Genomic DNA, 17,282 nt, shown 5'->3' with positions numbered 1-17,282 from the left:
GAAGGCTATTTGACTATGTAGAGGCTTCCTAGTTTACATACTAACACACTTTGATTTTCCTATTTTTATGGGGTTTACTAGTGATTATATCCCTTTCCATGAAAATTCTCCCACTATCACCAATAAATTTAATAAAAGTTAAAGAACTCTACTAATTGGAAGTGGGACATTATGTGAAAGGTGGTGTATAAAAGATTGTTAAATTAACCTAACATCTTATTTGATGGCTATTTGACTATGTAGAGGCTTCCTACTCTACATTGTAACAGACTTTAATTTTCCTATTTTATGAGGTTTTTAGATTGATTGTCTCTTTTCATGAAAACTCTTCCGCTATCATGGATAAATTTGATAGAAGTTAAAGATTTCTACTAATTGGAATTAGGAGGATAGTATGTGGAAGGTGATATGTAGAATGGCTCTTAAATTATTCTAACATCTTACTTGATGGGTATTTCAGTATGTAGAGGCTCACCAATCTATATAATGCCAATCTTTAGGCCTCATTTTATCTCCTTCATGAAGAAACTAAAGATATTTATCTCTATTAATTGTAATAAAAAATAGAAGCCTCTAGTACAATCTATATAAATTAATATTTAGATTGTATTAAAACATGGAATTTACTATTTGATTCTATGTTATAAAGTTTGTAGTTAGAAATTTAATTAAAAAATAGAAATAAATAGTTATAAAATTTATATAAATTAAATTTGATATTTAATTTTAATTTTAATCTTTAAAAATTGTTGCAAATGATGTTAAGAATCGGTTCGTTAAAATGTTAGAAATTTAGAATTTGATTAGACAAAAAATGTAAAATCTAATTTTTTTATCGATTTAGATTCACACCTATAAAAGTGAATTATTGTAAAGAATTAAACCTACTTATATTTACAAAAATAAACTAGTAAAACTGGGTAATTGGTTGCACGTATGACTCAACTTATTGTATCTTTGTTTCTAGAGGGGTGTTGTCCATAGACACTACATGAAAAATTGTTAAATTAGTCAAGTACCTAGACAAGGCAATTGAATGATGATGAACTAAGATTGAGAACAATAGACAAGCATTTGATATGCCTAAAAATGGTGAAGGAAGTTATGATGTAGGAATGATTATTTATGACAAAGTCTCTTATTGATACTTCTCTTTGAATTAGGATTATGTAGGCATCGAGAATTTTCATATGAATATAGAATACATTGAAACATAATAAAATAATAGATAAATCCACATAAATGTGCACTAGGTTCACTCACAACAAGTTGTGAAGAAGGGAAGAGTGGTTTAAAATTTAATTTTTGGTTTTAAAGTTCAATATTTAGATATATGTTAGTACAAATAGGATAGATCAATTCGATGCTTAAGGATTTGAACCAAGATGACAAATGGTAGATCTAGTGATTAGATTGGTTCCCTAATATGACTACTAATGGGGACAAATTGAGATAGGGGTATGAGTCAAACTTAAAACATTTATATGCCACTTGTTGACATGTTTTTACATAAAAGGGAGTATTAATTAATGTGTGAAAAAGTAAAAACTTATTGTCAACATGAAAATTAATATTTAAAATATTCAAAGGATAAAAATATGGATGACATTATTAAACTCTTTTCACGATGAATACTTCATATAGACTATGTAATATGTTGTCCAATGTTCTCATGCTAAGGTATCATACATGCATGGATAGGATCTAGAAATGTCTATTTATAAGCACCTTGGAAAATGATTTAATATTTTTACCTAATAAATGCATAGGAATTAATGATCATAACTAGCTAAAACACTTGGTGCCAAACATACCAAATAGTAAAATAATAGGGGAATTTGTATGAAGTGGTGAATGAATAGAAATAATGAAGTTCTACCAATTTATATTGTAATCGTCTCTACACATGTTTTCCATAATTATTTTTACGCATTATCAAATAGTGCAAGTCAAATAGAGGGTGAAGGATCTAAGCATGTTTCAAGTAAGATTATAAATATTGATACCGAAGGCTAGTAGTTTAGCAAGTGTTTAGCTATATGAAACTACATGCACGGAGGGAGGATGGATAAATTTTTGGTTCTATTATTATCTCCTCTTATAACTTATGCTTTGCATTGTTAAATTGTCATGATAATATTCCTCTATTAATTAAATAAATATTTTTATTAATTAATTATTTTACCATTATTCTTCTATTAATTAAATAATTTATTTAGGTGTCAAAGTTGCCTATGATCATGATTGTAGAGTCAAAGCTATTTGAAAGCACGAAACCTATTGTTGCTAGAAATATTGTGTTTCTTAAGAAATTGATGGGTAGCATGCTAAATGAAGGTGGGGAGTGAGTGAAGGAATATCTAAAGAAAGAAGGGCCCGACTACAACTTGGAGGGTGATGACTTTGACACAGTCATTAAGGAGGTGATTGTAGAGGATGACAAGGTGGATGCCATAGGGGAAGATGAGTTGATGGCCCAAAAGGACTATGAACCCAATTGCCCAGTGAAGAAAAAAGAAAGGATGGAAGAGCTGCCCTACTTTTCTATAATATGTAGATATTATCAAATTATGATACTTGTCTAAAGGTTTTAGTAGTTATGGGATAATAAAGATACTACAAATATTTAACAATGGTCACCATTTTTTCTTGAGGGCCACATTTTGATTTAGATGAATTGCAAGGCACAACCCTTAAGGATCTTAGGTGGGTGGGAATTAGGATCATATTGAGGCCACTATGGCTCAATACTGGTATAGGCTATATATATGTAAGCATTTTTTGAATTAATATAATGGGTGTTGTCCCTTAGTAGCTATCAATCTACCATACAAAAAAATTAAATAATTTATTTATTTAATTAATTCCTTAGCCTTTTCCTCTATTAATTAACTAAATAATTTTATTTCTTTTAATTAATTCATTGACATAGTCTTTAATATGGTTAAATAAAATATTTTTTATTTAATTATTCTAATCCCACCTTTTTAAGCTATTAATTTTAAAATAAACACTTTTATTTGATTAATTATTTTGTTATCCTCTTATATCAAATCCTAGCCCTCTAACTTGTTCACATGGATCTTAATATGAATTTGTAGTAATGTGACAAGTGTCTCCCCTTCAAATGTCTGATTTTAGCCTCATCACTCATGCCTTAAATCTAAAACCTTTTTTGTAAATAAAAAAGTCAACCCACCTCTTAATATCATCCCTTCATTCAAATTAATGTATTATTTTTATTTTTATGGGAACTTCATGCATAATTAGGCTGGAGTAACCAAGTTAACCACCAGAACTTGAATCGAATTAGCAAGATCATAAATGAAAATAGAATGTAAGATAGAAATCAAAGAAACATAGAAACTAAAATAAAATTTCCTCAATTGATTCCATCCATGGCTTCAATTTCTCTTCTTCATTGTTGTGGTTGCATGGCTCTAAATGTTGCACTGGGATTCTTGCATAAGATTGACACAATAATTTTGAAGATAATGGTTATTGAGAATGGGGGAATGAAACTGAATTTATAGATTTTGAAAGGAGAAATTGAATGGTTGTCACCACAATTTCATAAATGGCAGAGGAAGCAAATTTGAATGTGCAGCAGGCGGGAAAGTGTAGTGAGGGTAGAAATGGAAGAGGAAGTGCGAGGAATCTCTTCGAGGAAGAGAATGCAAATGGTAAAGATAATGGGGGTGGAAGTGAGTCCTAGGAATGCGGTACTCTACATCTTCCAACGTGCCATAATGATGCTTCATCTGGCAGTATCGACAACTCGCATCTTTCTGAGAGTCCCAGTGTTTCTGTCGATCATCGAGACTCTTCCTCTACAGTTGAATGCAATAAGAAATGGTCAACTTTGTTTGGTACTTTCCCAAAAGGTAAGTTAGTTTCTCCTGTGTCTCATAGTGCAGATCCTATTTTTGTCTCATGTTACATATCCATTCCAGATTGTATTATGGACAAAAACCTTGCCAATATGGCATCTATCTTGGTGGGTAAATTTGCAAGGTCGAGGCCTAATATAGAAACTGTTCAAGCCTAGGTTGCTCAAAAATGGAAAGGAAATGACCAAACTAAAGTTACTACAATGACAAATAGTTTCTTCTCCTTCTCTTTTAACTATGATGAGGATTTTAAATCCGCCTTAGCTGGTGGTCCATGGATGTTGGGTAAATCATCTCTGGATTTGAAGAAGTGGGAACCTGGCTTCAATCCTAACGATTAGCAATGCAATGAGGCCTCCATTTGGGTTCGCTTGCTGGGTCTCTCCCTAGAATATTGGGATGAGGAAATCTTATGTGGGTTAGTTGCATTTTTTGGTGAGTTGTTATCTTTGGACCTAATGACTATAGCCAAACGAAGATTGGTCTATGCTCACATTTGTGTGAATATTGAAGAGTCGGTAGACCTTCCCCAGGAAATTACTTTCAACTTGAAGCTTGGTAAATGGGTTCAAAAAGTGGAATATGAATTAATTCCTTTTGCTTTCTTTTATTGTAAGAAGGTTGTCCATTGGGCTAAGGATTTCCCTGTCAAGCTTTAGACTTAAAGAGTTTGGAGGAAAAAATCCCCTGAGTCAGCTCCTTCAGTGGATTTTTCTCCTGCGCTTGAGATGTTGACTTTACAACCTCAAGTGTCAGTTGTTCCTAGTATTCAAAGTTAAGAAGGTAAAATTTTGAATGGGGAGATGATGGTTAAAGTTTTGGAGGTTGTTCCTCCTGAGGTTCCTCCCTCTGAATATCCTTTTCTAGAGGAGGTTTCTTTCCCTATTGAGAGAAATAAGGTCATTGTGGGATCTATGTTCCCATTATAGTTGCAAAGATGAACTTGAATTTGATTGTGGATATGGGCTCATCTCAGGAAAAGATGGGTCAACTAGATTCTTCCTCTATTGAAGCCTCTCACCCAAATTTCCCTTTGGATAATGGCCCAGTGACTGAGGATCTTAATCATTTTATTGAAGTCAGATCTAAGAATCAACATCGTAGCTCCCCCTCTTCAAATGTTGGGGTGGCGTCGTGATCTATGGGTGTTAAGACCTGTAATAGATATAGAGTAGATTGTGGATAAGAACCAAGAGGGGTAGGAAGGCCCTCAAACCTCTTCAGTAGAGATACAAAAATTAAGGCAAACATTGCTGATGGATCACAAAAGACTCTTAAGGACATGGGGATTGGTTTCCTTGATCATTCTAAATGAAGATTGTATTATGGAATATAAGGGGGCTGAATCACCCCCATAAGAATGATCTCCTATCAAATCCAATTCGAGATCATAGACTGAGCATGTGCCTTATTCAAGAAACAAAGATGCTCTCTAATAAAATTTTAAAGATGAAACTGGATATCTTTAAGGATTGTGGTGTTAATTATGTGGATGCAGATGGTGCTTTGGGAGGAATTGCTACTTTTTGGAATCCAAGGGTTTTTCAAGGGATGACAGTTGTTTCCAATCCGAATCATATTGCTACTAGATTCGCCAATATTCTGGATGGGTCATCATGTATCATTTCAAACATATATGCACCTAATAGTAGGAATGCCAGGTATATTCTTTGAAACCTTTCTATAATGAGAAATGGATTTTAATGGGTAATTTTAATTTTCCTATCTCAAATCTGGAAAAAAGGAGGTTCTCTGATCTTTGAAGATAGCAAGAAAGACCTTTTGGACCTTATTAATGCTCAGGGATTGCTAGATCTAGAGCTAAGTGGTTCTAAGTTCATGTGATCCAATAGGCATAACGGGTAAGATCTTATTCAAGTTAGACTTGACAGGGGTCTTATTTCTCCTGATTGGGTGATGGATTTTTCTTGCAATTTATCTTCTTTATCTAGGATTGGATGTGACCACTTCCCTATTGTGTTGGGTATCTTGTCCCTTAGTAGGAGAAAGGATTTCCTGTTTAGATTTGAAAAAATGTGGACCCACAATCAAGATTTTGCTGACAAGATTGTAGAATGGTGGGATGTTGAGGTCCATGGAACTGCAATGTATAGATTGGCTAAGAAATTGTCTCATGTTAAAGATAATGTCCAGAAATGGAATAAGTCCTCATTTGGCAACATCTTCAGCTAAAAGATTCCTTGAAAAGGGAGCTTAATGATATTCAACTTCAAATTCAATCCCAAGGATATTGCCCTTATATTATGGACAAAGAAGTGGAGCTCCTTTCCAAATTGCATGATATCATTTCTAAAGAGGAGGAGTTTTGGAAACAAAGATCTAAAGACATTTGGCTAAAAAATAGTGATAAAAATATTAAATTTTTCCATATGACGACTCTTAAGCATAGAGATACAAATAGAATAAAGAGGATTTTTGTTAATAATTGTTGGACTAACAAGTAGGAGGAGATGAGCTCTGAAGTTGTTCGATACTTTTCTGATCTATTGTCAATTGATGGTACTCTGGACTTGGTGGCTCAAGATGAGATCCTCAATGAAATCCAGACCTGTATCTCCCAAGACATGAATTATGAGTTATCTATAATCCCCTCTATGGATGAGGTCATGAGAGCGATTTTTTCTTTTGAGGGGAATAAAGTTTCGGGTCTTGACGGGTTCCCTATGTTTTTCTTCTAGTTATTTTGGTCTATTGTGGGAGAATATGTTGTGAATACTTCTCAATAATTCTTTGGATCTCAAACCCTTCTTAAAGAGATTAATGCCACTTTCATTGTGTTGATTCCTAATAAACCTGAGGCTAGTTGTTTTCAAGAGTTCAGGCCTATTAGTCTATGTAATTCTATTTAGAAGATCTTTTCTAAAATCTTGGTTCTGAGATTGAAAAAGTTTCTCTCCCTTTTAATCCCAAATCAACATAATGGTTTTGTTTTAGGGCGACAAATTTTGGATTCCATTTTTTCATTTCATGAAAATATCCATTCCCTTTCGATAAATAAAAAACTCGGTTTTTGTTTTTTTTTAAATTGGACTTGCTAAAGGCTTATGCCAGGGTGGATTGGAACTTCTTGATCAAGATGCTTCATGCTTTTGGTTTTTGAGATCATTTTATCCAACAAATTAATCAATGCATATCTACCCCCAAATTCTTGGTGTTGATTAATGTATCTCCTTCAAGGTTCTTTTCAGCCTCTAGAGGGCTCAGGTAGGGGGACCCTATCTTGCCATTTTTGTTCATCATTATGGGAGAATCTTTGAGTAAGATAATCCATAGGGAATTCTAGACCGGTAGGCTTAAATGTCTCCAACCTTCTTTAGATTCTCAAATTTTTTCACATCAATAGTTTGTGGATGACACTTTGTTGATGAGGGAAAGTTTTGTCTCAGAGGCTAAATCATTGAAGTGACTTCTTTCTTTGTATGAAAAAGGTTTTGGTCAGAGGATTAGTCTCCCCAAAATTTATATCTTCTTCTTTAATACCCCTAATCATAGACAAATTAGGATTGTTGATATGTTGGGCTGCAAAATGGCCTCCTTCTTGAATACTTATTTAGGGCTCTGACTCTGCTCAAGCCCTGTTATAGATTTTTTTGGTCTAATTTGATTGATCATTTTTAGAATAAACTTGCGAGTTGGAAGGGTTATTTGTTGATCCAAGATGGTAAGCTCCAATTGATTAAATCCTCTTTGTAGAATCTCTCGGTTTATGTTATGAGCCTTTTTAAAATCCCTAGCAATTTTGCTGATTGAATGGAGAAAATCTAGGAGAATTTTTCGTGGATAGGTACTGAATCTAAAAATTGCCTTCATCTTGTGGCTTGGGATCAGGTCTGCCTTTCGAAGAAACTTGGTGATCTTTCCATCGAGCATATTTGTGACTTCAATGTGGCTTTGTTGGCTAAACAATTATGGAGAGATCTTAAGGAATCTAATGAATGGACTTTAATCATCCACAAGAAATACCTTCATTTGGTCCATTCCCCTCAAGACATTCTTAAAGGCCTTTTCCTGGTCCTGAATGATTCTTGCCTTTGGTTGAATATTCTTAATACTAGATCCCTTATCTCCAAAGGTTCAATGTGGTCCCTTGGTAATGGTTAGAATATTCATTTTTGAGAATACTGGTGGGTTGGAGACTGTCCTTTAAAAGACTTAAGTCAGACGACTCTTGTGATGGAAAATTGTAAACATCGAATTGGTCATTGGGTTGCCAATTATATTGGGAATGGTAGATGGATTGACTTCTCTAGGTTGGATCTGTTGTTCCTTCCTCTCCATAAATGGCTCTTGTTTGATCCCATTCATTCCTTTCCTATTCAGGATTCCCTAGTATGGGTGGGCTCCTCATCTGGACGATTTTATGTCTCTCAATCCTTCGCTTTGTAGTCTAGATCCTTTGCACCAACCCCTTTTTGGTCTTTCCTCTAGAACAAATTCCTTATCCCTAAAGTTAATGATTTATTTTGGCTTTTTATGCAGAATAAAGTGCTCTCTATTGATAATTTGTGTAGATGAGGGTTGTATTTTCCCAATCGATATTTTCTCTGTAAGGAAGCTATTGAAGATGTTTCTCATTTTCTTCTTCATTTTTCTTTTGTCCGAGAGATTTGGGCTCACTTTTTAGATCTCTAGTGTGTTAGTTGGTGTTTCCCCTTCAGTTTGTTGGATTTTTTATCTCAATGATCCTATCCCTTAGAGAACCAATCTCTCTTGGTTTTATGGAATCTTATACTACCTCATATTTCCTGGGGTGTGTGGAAGGAAAGGAGTAATCATATCTTTAGAGACAAATATTCTCTGGCTATTATGGTTTCTCATCGTATTCAATCCTTTATCAAGGAGAACTCCATCATTTCTTTCCCTTCTCGTAAGATTGATCCTGTCACTCTCCCTTCCAAGTTGGACTGGGACATTATCAATAAATGGCACATTGACTCGAATATTTCAAGATCTATTGTTAAAAGAAAGCACATTAGACCAAATAGTGAAGCTTGTGGAATCAACAAGTACTGGTCCATCTTCCTTAATAGCAATAAACAGATCTTCATCTCCTTCTGATTCTTCATCTGTAACACCTTCATCAACAACATAATAATATTTTTTCTGATGCTTGTACTTCTGGTTAGACTTCTAAGGCCTATCATACTTTTCATGCTTCTCATATCTATCATACTTATCATGCTTCCCAAATTTGTAATGCCTATCATATTTAGTCATTCTCTTTGGGCACCTAGAAGAAAAATGTCCTATCTTACAGCAAGAGAAACATTTCAGAGGCAATTTTTCATCATACTTACTAGCTCCCTTAGGCAATCTCTGATCAATCAATGCTTCAAGCTCATCCAATTCTCTTTCTTTCTCTTCCATCTCTCTTCTCTCTATTTCATATCTGGATATTCTACATTCATCAGGATCATGCTTCTTCTTTCCAGACATAGATTGTCTAAATGTTGTCTTAAAATTTCCATGTGATTCACCAAACTCGCTTAGTTCAAATGCAACATTCTTTCCAACCAACATATCTCTTGTTGCAGTAGACACACTTTGGATCTCATCAATAGTAGATGGCTTATGTTTCTAAGTAGGAGGCAATGATCTTAGTACCTTAGCAATAATTTCATCTTCTTCAAGGGTTCCACTAACATATTTGATACCTAGGACAAGTTCATTCACCTTAGCCATAAAGGAGTTTATGTTCTCATACTATCCCATCTTCAACATCTCATACTTCCCTTTCAAACTCTACAACTTAAAAAATTTGAATTGTTTATCTCCTTCATACAGGGTCTCAAGCTTCTCCCCGATCTCATGCCTAGTCTAAAGTCCCATTGCATTAGTCATCTCAGAATCAGTTAGGGTTCTTAACAATGCTTCCTTAGCTCTAATGTTATTTCAGCATCCTTGATCTCAACAACAGTAAGTGGTCCATTCTGAGGAACATAATAGGCATCCTTTGTAATCTTCGAGTAATCTTCTCCAAGACATCTCAAGTGCACCTCCATTAGATTCTTCCATATAAAATAATTACTTCCATCAAATCTTTGACTCTCCTTCTTAAAGATAACACCTCTAGTTGACATCTAAGATCTCCTCAAGCAATCAAGCTTCTTCTAGAGGATCTAGCTCTAATACCAATTATTGGAAACAACAATGAAGGAAAAGTAAGAGGGTGGGTGAATCAATTTTCATCGAATTATCAAAATTAACCACAAATATAGATATGATAAACTACAACAACAACAAAGATAAGTAAATTGATAGAAAAACACACAACACTAAGATTCTGACATAGAAAACTCGGTTAAGGGAAAAACAACAGTGGGAACCTACTCACAAGAAGATGATACTCAGCAGTCGTATATGAAAATAATTACAATGGGGAATGCACCAGCATTAAGGCACATTGCCTAGAGATCGTAGCTCAAGATACAATAACCCGAAAGGCTACAACCCTCAGGGAAGTCTCACTGACTTACAACAAGATTTAGACTACAATCTAGAAGGAATGAACTAAAATAATAGCTTTTGCTAATGCATGATGATAGTTCCGGTTAAGCACATTTGTTTGCCCTGAAACAATCAGCTGCTCAATACACCATACTAAAAGATGAATTTTCTTAAGAACCACATATACCACTCTCTAATAATGCAAACACAACCTCGATACCTAAATTATATGATTATACCACATAGTTATACAATTCATCAACCTTGACCAATGTAATGATATACATGATAGACATGATATAACATGGACCTAAACCAAGTGCTCAAACACACAACACCACTGGAAATCATGCCAAGGTCAACTGCAACACGCTACACCACCAAGAATCTTGCATAACATGAAGAGTATCACCAGATCATGAAAGTCACCAAAAAATCACACAACGATCAATGTCGATCATCACAAAAAATATGACATAATTAGGAAACATTAGCAAGCATGTTAAAATCATCAATAACAACTGCACCAACACCACTTATCAAATATTCATCGATCAACATTTGAACCTCAAGAACATTCAAACAACAACAACTATAATCACGAAGAAAGATAACTTGTAGAGCACCAAATCACAAACTGTCTGAAATGAAGATACACATGAACATCCCAAACAATCTCCCGAAATCTCAATTCAATATCTGATCACACTGGAATATACCAGAGGAAATATCAAACTCTGCAAAGCACTGATCAGAAACCAAACTGTGAACCAGATGATATGATATGATCAATTAAGCTTCCTGGATCACTGAAACCAATTCAGAATGATATAATGACACTAGGAATACTCCATACAACAAACCATGATCCCAATAACCAAGCTGCAATGGTGGTTGCAATAAATCATAGGAATATGTTGACATCAATGACAACAACATATCCTAGCTAGTGGTAATAATATCCAACAACCCCCTTTGGCATTGATGGAAACATATGGATGTGAAATTAAAGCAATGCAAAGAAAGAAAATATCTCCAATAGACTCTCCCTAAGATCAAGCAGATAAAACAATTTTTCACATGCTTCTCTCCCTCTTTGACAACAATGCCAAAGGTTCTCAAAACAAAAAACCAAACTTACTCTCCCCCTTAGATAAGAAAATCATGATTCTCTCCCCCTTAAGCATACTGACTACTCCAATAGAGTAGGAACACCAACATATCAATTTGGTCAAAAAATAAGACTATGAAGTCCACCAAATTGATGCAACTTAATGCATCTAGTTCCCATCAGGAGGGGTGGATAACCCTAACTTGTCTCTCAAATAGACAAATGTATCTGTAGGCAAAGGCTTAGTGAGAATATCAGTAATTTGTTCCTTTGTAGACACATATTCCAACTTTACTTCCTCTTTACTAACTTTTTCTCTTAAGAAATGATATTTGATTGATACATGTTTAGTCTTTGAATGTTGCACCAGATTCTTTGACATATTAATAGCATTGGAATTATCACAATATATGGTAGTAGGCTCATCATAGATAACTTTGATATCCTTCAACATTTGCTTCATCCAAACTACCTAAGTGCAGTTACTGACAGCAACAATGTACCCAACTTCAACAATAGATAAGGAAACTGAATCTTGTTTCTTACTAGCCCATGAAACCAATTTCTTACCCAAAAAGAATGCACCACTGGAGGTACTCTTCTAGTCATAAACATCACCAACCCAATCAGCATCAGTGTAAGCACATAACATGAAATCATCATTCCTCGAATAACACAAACCATAATCCACAATCCCTTTCAAGTATTTGAATATCCTCTTTATAGTAGTGACATGACTCTCTTTTGGATTAGATTGATATCTAGCAGTCATGCACACAACATGCATAATGTCTGGTCTATTCTAAGTTAAGTATAGCATTCCACCAACCATATATCTGTATAAAGTTTGATTAGCTTTCAGAGATTCATCATTTTTAGATAATTTGCAGCCAATCACCATAGGAGTTCTAACTGGTTTAGAGTCTTCTAATTCAAACTTCTTCAACAATTCCTTCACATATTTAGTTTGAGATATAAAAATACCTTTTCTAGTCTATGAAATCTACAAACCTGAGAGAAATTTCATCTCTCCTATCATAGACATCTTAAATTATTTCTACATATCACCGAAAAAATTCATACTCAAGTTATCATCTCCTCCAAAGATAATATCATCAACAAAAACTTCAACAATCAAGATGTTATTATTCTCAATCTTGAAATATAAATTACTATCAGCAGTACCTTTATTAAATCCTAATTTCAACAAGTACTTATCCAATCTAGCATAACAAGCTCTAGGGGCTTGTTTTAATCCATAAAGAGCTTTATTCAGTTTGCATACCATGTCTCCATCATCTGATAATGAAAATTCATTAGGTTGCTCAATGTAGACTTCTTCCTCAAGATCACCATTCAAAAATACTGACTTGACATCCATCTGACATACTTTGAAATTTTCATAAGCAAATTCAAGCAATAGTCTAATAGCTTCAAGTCTAGCTACTAGAGTAAAAGTATCCCCATAATCAATCCCTTCTTTCTGTGAATATCCTTTGCATACCAATCTTAATTTATTTCTGACAACTTCACTGACTTCATTTAATTTGTTCTTGAATACCCATTTAGTACCAATCACATTCTTATCTTTAGGTCTAGGCACAAGCTCCCATGTGTTATTCTTTTGAATCCGATTCAATTCTTCTTCCATGGCCCTTATCCAATTTTCATCTTTGCAAGCCTCAACAACATCTTTAGGTTCAATTTTGGAAATCAAACATATCTCTTCAACAACTAGCCTTCTTCTAGTCATCACACCTTTATTTTTATCACCAATAATCTGAATTTCAAGATGATTCAATCTCACATACCTCAAAGTCTTCTGATTATTTTGATTTTCAAGTTCCTGAACCTCTCCACCAGCAGTAGAAATATCCAGGTTAGCTGTCTCTACTGGATCATTCTGCTTCAATTCTTCAGTCTAAATAGGTGTTAGAACAACATGTTGACCATCATCATATCCACATGCTCTGATTTATTTTCCATAGTTCTCATTAACTTTCACGTTTTCACTTTCCACTATCTTTCTCAGTCTCTTATTGTAGCACTGGTAGGCTTTGATCTTGGTTGAATATCCCAAGAAGATTCCTTCATCACATCTTGCATCAAACTTTCCTATATCCTTATCTCTCCTTATATAACACTTTCTTCCAAAAATTATGAAATATCTCATAGTAGGAACATGACCAAACCATAGCTCATAAGGAGTCTTACCAGTATCACCTCTTATATGCACTCAGTTGAATGTGTAAACAACAGTGCTAACAATTTCTCTCTAGTAGATCTTTGAAACATTCCCTTCAATCAACATAGTCCTCACAACATCCAAGATAGTTTTGTCCTTCCTTTCAACAACTCAATTTTGTTGTGGGGTTCAAGGAGCAGATAATTATCTTCTAATCCCATGCTTCTCACAGAATGAATCAAACTCACCAGAACAAAATTATCCTCCTCTATCATATCTCAAACATTTCACCTTCAGTCTTGTCTCAGTCTCAACCTTTTCTTTGAATATCTTGAATTTTTCCAATGCTTCTGATTTTTCCTTCAAAAAGATAACCCATATCATCCTAGAATAATCAATCAATAACATGAAATATTTTTCACCCTCCACACTTCTAATATTTGTAGGTCCACATAGGCCAATATGGACAAGATCTAGAAATCCATTTGATGTATACTACTTACTCTTGAAATAAATTCTTGTTTTCTTACCCATTAGACATTCCTTACATACCGGATTACCAGGCTTAACAATTTTAGGTAGATCTCTAACAGCTTGAGAAGAATGGATTTTAATCATTGAGTCAAAATTAACATGACACATTCTCCTATGCCACAACCAAAACTCGTCAATTTGAGCAATCAAACAACTTTTCTCACCAGCATTCAATTGAAATATATTACCTTTAGTCTTAGTTCCAGATGCAATCTCTATACAGGAGGCATTTAGGATCTTGCATTTTCCATTCTTGAATTGTAAATCATAACCTTTGTCAACCATTTGTCCAACACTTAAAATATTATGCTTCAAACCTTCAACATATAAGACATCATTAGTATTATGCTTATCATCAAAGGAAATAGAACCTTCACCACAGATCACACAAGCTTTGTCATCTCCAAATCTTACTATTCCACCATCATACCTTTCAATACTTACAAATTTTCTTTTATCACCGGTCGTATGATTTGAACAACCACTATCAATCATGCATTCATCTTTCTTTTCAACTTTAGTAGCTAAATATTTCTCCTCAATAGTGTATCTTGTGGAATCAACAGGTATTGGTCCATCTTCCTTAATAGATATAATCACAACTTCATCTCCTTATGATTCTTCATCTGTAACACCTTCATCAACAACATAGAAATAGTTCTTCTAATGCTTCTACTTCTAGTTATACTTGTAAGGCTTATTATACTTTTCATGCTTCTCATATCTATCATACTTATCATGCTTATCCAATTTGTCATGCCTATCATATTTAGTCATTCTCTCCAGGCACCTAGAACATTTCAGAGGCAATTTTCCATCATACTTACTGTCTCCCTCAGGCAATCTCTGAGCAATCAATGCTTCAAGCTCATCCAATTCTCTTTCTTGCTCTTCCATCTCTCTTCTCTCTCTTTCATATCTAGATATTCTACATTCATCAGGATCATACTTCTACTTTCCAAACACAAATGCTCTAAATGTTGTCTCAAAATTTTTGTGTGATTCATTAAACTCACTCAATTCAAATGCAACAATCTTTCTGACCAACATATCTCTTGTTCTAGTAGTCACACTCCAAATCTCATCAATAGTAGTTGCTACCTTATGTTTGTAATCAGGAGGCAACAATCTCAACACCTTAGCAACATTTTTTTCTTCTTCAAAGGTTCCACTGACACATCTGATACCTAGGACAAGTTCATTCACTTTAGCCATAAAGGAGTTTATGTTCTCATCTTCTCCCATCTTCAGCATCTCATACTTCCCTTTCAAACTCTTCAACTTAGAAACTTTGACTTGTTTATCTCTTTCATACAAGGTATCAAGCTTCTCCCAGATCTCATGTATAGTCTGAAGTCTCATTACATTAGTCATCTTAGAATCAGTCAGGGCACTCAACAATGCTTCCTTAGCTCTAATGTTATTTTCGGCATCCTTGATCTCAACAACAGTATCTAGTCCATTTTGAAGAACACAATAGGCATCCTTTTTAATCTTCCAGTAATCTTCTCCAAGACATCTCAAGTGCACCTCCATCTGATTCTTCCATATAGCATAATTACTTCTATCAAATCTCAGACTCTCCTTCTTAAAGATAGCACCTCTAGTTGCCATCCTGGATCTCCTCAAGTAGTCAAGCTTCTTTCAGAGGATCTAGCTCTGATACCAATTGTTGGCAACCACAATGAAGGAAAACTAGGGGGTGAATCAGTTTTCACTGGATTATCAAATTTAAACACAAATATAGATCTGATAAACTACAACAACAAAAAAGATAAGCAAACTGATAGAACAACACACAGCACCAATATTTTGATGTGGAAAACTTGGTTAATGGAAAAAGCACGGTGGGAACCTACCCATAATAAGATGATACTCTACAGTAGTATGTGAAAATAATTACAATGGGGAATGCACTAGCATTCAGGCACACTGCCTAGAGCTCACAGCTCAAAATATAATAACCCGAAAGGCTAAAACCATCATAATGATTTACAATAAGATTCAACTACAATCCAAAAGGAATGAACTACAATAATAACATCTGCTAATACCTAAGGACAGTTCTAGTTAAGCACATTTATCTACCCTGAAACAATCTCTGCTCAATACACCACATCAAAAGATGAATTCGCTTAAGCACCATATACCACTCTTTGATAATGCAGACACAACCTCGATACCTAAATTACATGACTATACCACCTATTTATACAATTCATCAAATTTGACACCAAGGTCGGCCAAACCCTCAACTCATAGTTACAAAATTAAATCACATGATACAAAGATTGACCACTAGAACAATATAATGATACACATGATATAACAAGGACCTAAACCAAGTGCTCAAATACGCAACACCACCGAAAATTATGCCAAGGTCAACTGCAACACACTACACCACCAAGAATACTGCATAACATGAACATTATCATTGGATCATGAAAGTCACCAAAAACTCGCACAACGATCAATGCATATCATCACAACAAATAGGATATAATTAGAAAACATTGGCAAGTACATTAGAATCATCTGTAACAGCTACACCAACACCACTTATCAAATCTTCATTGATCAACATTTGAACCTCAAGAACATTCAAACAACAATAGATGTCACGAAGAAAGCTAACTTGTGGAGCACCAAATCCTAAACCATCTGAAATGAAGATACACATGAACATCCCAAACAATCTCCCAAAACCTTAACTCAATATCTTATCACACCAAAATATACCAGAGGAAATACCAAACTCTACAAAGCACTGATTGGAAACCAAACTATAAACTAAACCATATGATATGATCAGTTAAGCTTCCTAGATCACTAAAACCAATAAAGAAAGATATAATGACACTAGGAATACTCCATACAACAAACCATGATCCCAATAACCAATCTAAAACAATGGTTCCAATAAATTACAAGAATATGTTGACATCAATGATAACAACATATCCTCATAGCAACAATGTCCAAAACATCCAGTACCCCTATAATTTGATTAGAATTTATATCTATTAGTTTTATATCTATCAAATTTCTATATTTCCCTAATATGATGGTCCCTAAGAAAAAATTAATGGTT

This window comes from Cryptomeria japonica, chromosome 6, assembly GCF_030272615.1.
Source record: "Cryptomeria japonica chromosome 6, Sugi_1.0, whole genome shotgun sequence".
Taxonomy (NCBI): domain Eukaryota; kingdom Viridiplantae; phylum Streptophyta; class Pinopsida; order Cupressales; family Cupressaceae; genus Cryptomeria; species Cryptomeria japonica.
This window is presented reverse-complemented; position numbering follows the sequence as displayed.